Raw genomic sequence first — 6,612 nt, 5'->3', positions numbered from 1 at the left:
TTCAACTGAAATGTCAGCAGAAGGGATTCTTCGCATAAACATGAAATAGCACCCTAGTCTCTACGGCGATCAAATAGAAAAATTAATATTAACGCTATTGGTCCTCGACAACGGCGCCAAATGAGTTAAACTTGGAATTAATTCAAAAACAAACAGGACTTAGGGTCATGATTCTTCCTCTAAGGTTTCCACATAATTGACTTATTTTAAATATAAGAATTCTCGCGCGAATTATAGAAAATAAATAAACGTAGACAACGCCTGCTTTTGTCAGCGTGTTGTCGTACCTTCGATAAACAAGACGCTCATCAACTTTTGCTCGCACAGAGATATTTATCGAAGATCATTACTTTTGCACAGCTATAGAAATGGAACAGTTCTCAATCGCACTCGAGCACTTTCGTATCATCGAATTTGATTGTTTATAAACTTGTTGTCGGGCATCGAGACAAGTTCTTTCGAATCATTATTGATACCTGAGAACCCTTTTACTTCCGTAACAAGTGTAAATTATCAAAACTCAGGCTTGTAAAATAAACGCGATTTGAATTCTCATAAGTAACAAATCAATTACATGGATAATTTAGAGTTAGGTCTCGTGATCCTTCATCCTTATAAAACTACTCACTCATGGTGAGGAATAAAATCGAAGATGCATTTGTATGGACATGTCTTCGCGAGATTTTTCGTCTTTCTTTCAAATATATCTCTCCTTTAATCGTCCAAAAAACTTATTTAAACCTGAAATGAACAAAATCAACAAACTAAAGCATAAAACATGGAAATGAAGGGAAAAACGACTAAAAAGCGGTGAAAAAGATAAAGAAACAACAGATGAAAACGATATGAATACCACATATCAAAAGTGAAAATATATGGATCCTGGATGTGGTGAGATTTAAAGGAAAACGAAGGGTTTATGAATATTGTTAAAATCCTCTAGATGGTTAAAGATTTCCATTGGGAGAAAATGATTTGTAATGTAGTTGGTGTGCTAGTATTTCCTGATTTGGAGGATACTTAATAATTGTGTGGTACTAAGTGGTGTAGAGGACTATGTAATCGAGTAATGGTGTCTCATCGATGCGATCAAATGAGAAGTAAATTATGGGAGTAATTGTGAATCTCATAGGAGATTATTGGACCAGGGTTCTTAGGGTGACTTTGAGCACAAGTTCTAAGGAAATGCTATTATAGTTTAGTGACGATGGTTTCTGCCTCACCATGGTTGTCGGCTACCTATTGACAAATTGAGGAACTGATCACCCTTAATCTCTTGTTGATAGTAGACGGGATCGTGTTGGATGGGATAGACCTGTCTTACTAGCTTGATAGTGTGTAAACTGATTGACGTTCTATCGAGAGGATAGTCATTCACCATTTTTCGTGGACCAAATGGAAAAGTACCTATGAAAGAGTTGGAACTTATTGGACGGTTTGGAGACTTGAGGTTGTATGCGAGCTAATTATGCAGAATCAACGGTTTGGGATATCAAGAGTGAAAAAATTTGTCTGGTGGATATTAAAGAGAGTCAGAAGCTAGATGTAAAACTTGTAGATCTGATGGTTGATGGAAATCAAAGTGAAGACAACGACTCTAAGTTAGATGATCAGAGTGGGGCAGCTGAAGTGTGATGTGGTGCAGTTCTTTATGTGGACATGACTTATGGAAGTCAAGGGTTAAACCTTAGAAGTGTAAGAACAAGATTTGTTCAGGCAATAAGTCTATATGTTTTGACGATAACAACACCTATATTTTGTATGTAACAATTTAGTTTCTAATAGTGTTCTTGAGTGTGTAGATATTATGTTCAAGGAGATTCTAGATTGCTCTTCACAAAGAATCATCAGAATCAAGCAAGGCAACTCAGAAATACTATTTGTTGTTAAATGATCATCAAAAGAAGTTATTGTGCACTTCTCAACAAGTTGCTGCTTCAGAAGTCACAAGTAATCAGAAGGAGTCAAATTCAGAACCAGTACTCCAACATCAGAAATCAGCATGCAAGATCGAGCTTTCAAGCATAAATCAGAAGCTGGGATTTTTCCATCAGAAAAGTTGTTGCTTATATCTCTGAAAGAAAAAGTCGAACATTCTGAATTCAGATCAGTTACATCAGAGGTCAAGTCAAGCATATGAAGACTAGACTTAAGGATGTACTGAAGATCAGAGGCCAAAGTTTCAAGAATCATAAGTGCCTTCATCAAAGGAAGAACTCATTTTGAGATTGGCTGCTGTCTAAATATTTGGAAAGCAAGATTCTAAATTTAAGGACTCTGAAACAAAATCTGGAGAAGCTACATCATCACAAATCAACTCTAGATCAGAAGTCAAGTATCGTTCCTTTAGAAAAGTTGCTGCTACTAATTCTGATAAACGAGACTCTGACTCTCATAAGATAATGATTCTACTCTTCATTCAAATTAGTTTCTGAACTACACATCAGAATCATTATCAGGAAGAAGAAGACAAGTTGATCTCCTCCAAGCTTACTACTTCAGAATCAGAAGTACATTAATTGAGGATAAAATCAAAGAAAGAAGAAATTAGTACAACTGTACATCACAACCACTACAACCAGATTTATGTACTATTTTTATGAAGTTGTCTCCCACGTATCAAGCTACAAGACAAAAGAAAGTACTATCTAAAAAAAACTTGATTCTATCCGTTGGGAACGAGCCGTTGGAATTCAAAAGACCTTCTTAACCTTCAACATCTCTTTTGAGAATTATATAAGAAGATCAAATCATCCAATAAAAGGTGAAGACATTGGCAACACCTATGTTGTTCATATCACATGTATGAGTAGCTTCTGATGCTGCTGGTATCGCTACAAAAATAGATGTCACAGTTGATGTTCATACTGCTATAATGGATGTTATCGTTGTAGTTGTTAATTGTGTTTTTGTTTGAAATGGAACTCAACCATCATAGATTAACATGAACACACTAGTGAAGAAAATGACTATGCTAACAAGCTGATATCAAGAAGCATATGTCAGAATGAGAAGCTGAAGCACATACCAATTAAAATGTTGCTGGGTAATTTAGCTGTTGCTAAAGCCTAAGATGATATGCCGAAGCTGATCAGAAGAAGAAGATTCTTCAAGATGCCATTCAACTATCATCATATGCATCTTGGAGGAAATTAGAAGAAGCAAGGAGTTGTTGCTCAGAATTTGCTCAAAGAAGACGAAGAAGAAGACCACTACAAGATGCTACTCAACTTTCTATCAGATACATCTTCGTAGAATAATGTAATGAACACTATAGTTGTTGCTCGTATAGTATTTTAGGTTTAGGATTCTTCATGTAAATTGTTTTAACACATGAGTTGTTGCTGGGAAATGTGTTAAATAATATGTTCTTAATTTAGTGTTTACATCCATCTTGTGTAGAAGCATTATATTGTAAGAAAACCTTTATCAACTGAATGTTGATTATTCCTTGAGCGACCGAGTGAAAGTCAGGAGTTCAAGAAGGCAGTGGTTGTGGTCGTTGTGGGAAATCCTCTTAGAAGACCGAGTGAAGTTCAGGAATCTAAAGGGGTCAATGAATGTTATATATGTGGATCAGATCACTGAACAATTCATTGTTGGTTAGTCATAAGTGGTTCTTGTGCAAGGGTGTTAGTAACAAACGGTGGTTTATGCAGGGAACAATGAATGTTATATCTGTGGATCAGATCACTAAACAGTTAATTGTTGGTTAGTCAAAAGTGGTTCTTGTGCAATGGTGTTAGTCACAACAGTGGTTTGTGCAGGGAATAATGAATGTTATATCTGTTAACTCAGATCACTGAACATGTCATTGGGTGTTAGTCACCGGCTGTTGCCCATTTAAGGTTGTTAGTCACAGGGTTGTCTGTGCAATGTTAGTCACCAATTGTTGCCTGTGCAATTATAATCAGATTGGTTATAGTGGATTAAGTCCTTGTGCTCAAGGCGAAATCACCTCGGAAGGGTGGACTGAGAGTTTCTCAAATGAACCAGTATATATCTGGTGTTCATGTATTTATTAATGTTTGATGTTTTCTAGTTATAAGAAGCTCAAAGAAGTCTTTACTTTCTAAGAAGGCAAACTACTTCTGAGAAACGATAAGCTTCTGATAAGTGAGAGCTTATAGCTTTTGATAAATAGAAACCTATTAAGCTTCCGCGTGAGAGTTTTAAAAGAAAGAGAAATTATTGAAAACCCAATTCAACCCCCCCTTCTTGTGTTTTTCTCCACCTTCAAGAAGCTGCAAGGATAATGCAAACCATTGGACATTCTAGAAGGGAAGTGATAGGTGAAAGGTTTACATGTTACTCACGTTACTACTATACCAATATATGTATTGAATTATATGTTCTATTGATGAATTGTAGCATTGTGGTACTAATATTGTGAGTCCATGTTGTTAGTATTATGGTTATGTTGATGTTATAACGATAGTGTTGTTGTGTGATAAAATGATAAAGACAATGTTCATGTCGTAGAACTTTAAGTTCTTACACTATATAGTCGCCTCGTTTCCCATAGCTGGGGTTCGAAAACGATTAACTCATTCCTATGAAGGGGAATAAGAGAAATGTTATCTATGGTGATGGTAATTTTTCTGAACCGGCCCAATCACTCTTATTGGGCCAATCCAGCCTTCGGCACAAGGCACTCTGGACGTGCGTGCAGCCTCCCCCGGTCAGCTCCGGGAAAACACCAGACATAACCGAGCGCGAGAGAACCTCGTGCTCGGTACCGGACAGCTCATGCGTCGTCTAGATTCGCGCCTTGCAAAGTGGAGCCAATTTCGCTCGGGACAATCCTATAAATAGCCCTCTAACCTCAAAGGGCAAGGTAATCTTTTCTTACCCCAAAATATCTCACTTTGTTGTACCTTGTGGATCATATACTTACTTTGGCATCGGAGTCTCTTGCAGGTACAACCATTTTTCCCTTCCAACCGCTCCGGATTTCAAGCCTTCTTTGTTGCCGGCCATCTGATCTGCCAGGTAAGATCAGTGGCGCCGTCTGTGGGAACTCCAGCTTCCCCGTTCCTCTTCTTGCACTTTCTTGATCCGTTCTTGCCTCTTGCAAGAATCCGGGAACCAAAGCTCTAATCAACTATCATCCATGGCTGGCAATAACGAAGACTCCTCTTCATTAGACGCTACAATACTCAACAAGAACGACATCTCTGTCGTCATTCCTCCACCCAGAAACACCGTCCCTCAAGACGGCATCACGACATCTCCTTCCCCGAAAGATTTCCAAGATGATGCCATCCATCATCTCGGGGACACTGGTGGCAGAAACAACCACGAAGAGGTTCTAGAAAACCCTTTCTCTTCCAAGGGTCAGACTCCCCAGAACCAGACCATGGAAGTCGTTCTGGCCGCCCTTGCGCAGACAAACACACTTATTCAGCAGCAGAACGACAAGATCGGGGCGCTTGAGCAAAAACGCCCTCGTTCACCCTCCCCTAGGGAGAACGCGGGCCCCGCTTCCAAGAAAGGGTCGAGCGATCACCGTTCCCGACATCGCTCACACTCCCCTCGACCAAAAAGAAGATCCAGGTCTCCTCCTGTGAAGCACGACGATAACCGTAGGCGACACAGGCGGAGTCACAGCAGATCCTCCACTCCTTCTGCCAGCGACGAAGAAGAGGAGCGTCGGGGCCCTCTATCCCACACGATCTTGGAAGCACCCCTTCCGGCCGGTCTTGAAAAACCCCCGCCGCTGGGCACATACGACGGGACCACCGACCCAGACGAGCACATAGAAAACATCGACGCCCTCCTAGTCTACAGAGGGGTTCCCGGTGCAATCAAGTGCCATTTATTCCCGACCACCCTGCGTAAAGGAGCCATGACGTGGTACAAAAGTTTGCCCGATGAATCCATTACTTCATGGAAAGTGCTCGGAAAACTCTTCTCCAGGCACTTCACAGCCTCCCGAAGACATCCAAAATCAGAAGCATCCTTAGAGGCCATCATCCAAGGAAAAGACGAATCCCTCCGAGCCTACATAGAGAGGTTCAACAAAGAGGCCGTGCGAGTATCCACGACTGTCCATATGAAGAAGTTCCTGCTCGAGCGAGGCCTCCGACCACGCTCAGACTTCGCCAAAGCCGTCGGGATCGAAACCCCCGCCACTTTGGACGAATTCTTCCTCAAGGCTCAAGCATACATACAATACAAGGAAAAGGAGGCGGATCACGCAGTCCGCAACTCAAGACAGGAAGAGAACACTAAAGGCGCTCGTCAAGACGACTCTCGCCGAGGAACTAATAAGAAGAAAGAAGATAAAGGTCGGGATCTGAAAGACTACAAGGCACCAGCAGGGAAGTTTCGGGAATACACCCCGCTGAACGCATCCAGGGAACGCATTCTGAACGAGTGCGCGAACGCAGAATTCCAAACGGGCAAAGTCCGCTTCCCGAATTCCATGCCCGCGCGGCCAAACGTAGATAAATCGAAGTTCTGCATCCACCTGAAAGATGCAATAGAAATATTAATCCGAGAAGGACCATTGAAGCAATATGCGAAGAAGCAAGAGGCCGCCAAAGAGGCCATGCCAGACACCGAGGAAAAGCCAGCGGAAGACACGCCCGCCATGCAAGTTTCCATGAG

Source organism: Vicia villosa, unplaced genomic scaffold, assembly GCF_029867415.1.
Source record: "Vicia villosa cultivar HV-30 ecotype Madison, WI unplaced genomic scaffold, Vvil1.0 ctg.000325F_1_1, whole genome shotgun sequence".
Classification (NCBI taxonomy): Eukaryota; Viridiplantae; Streptophyta; class Magnoliopsida; order Fabales; family Fabaceae; genus Vicia; species Vicia villosa.
Note: the sequence above shows the minus strand (reverse complement) of the source record.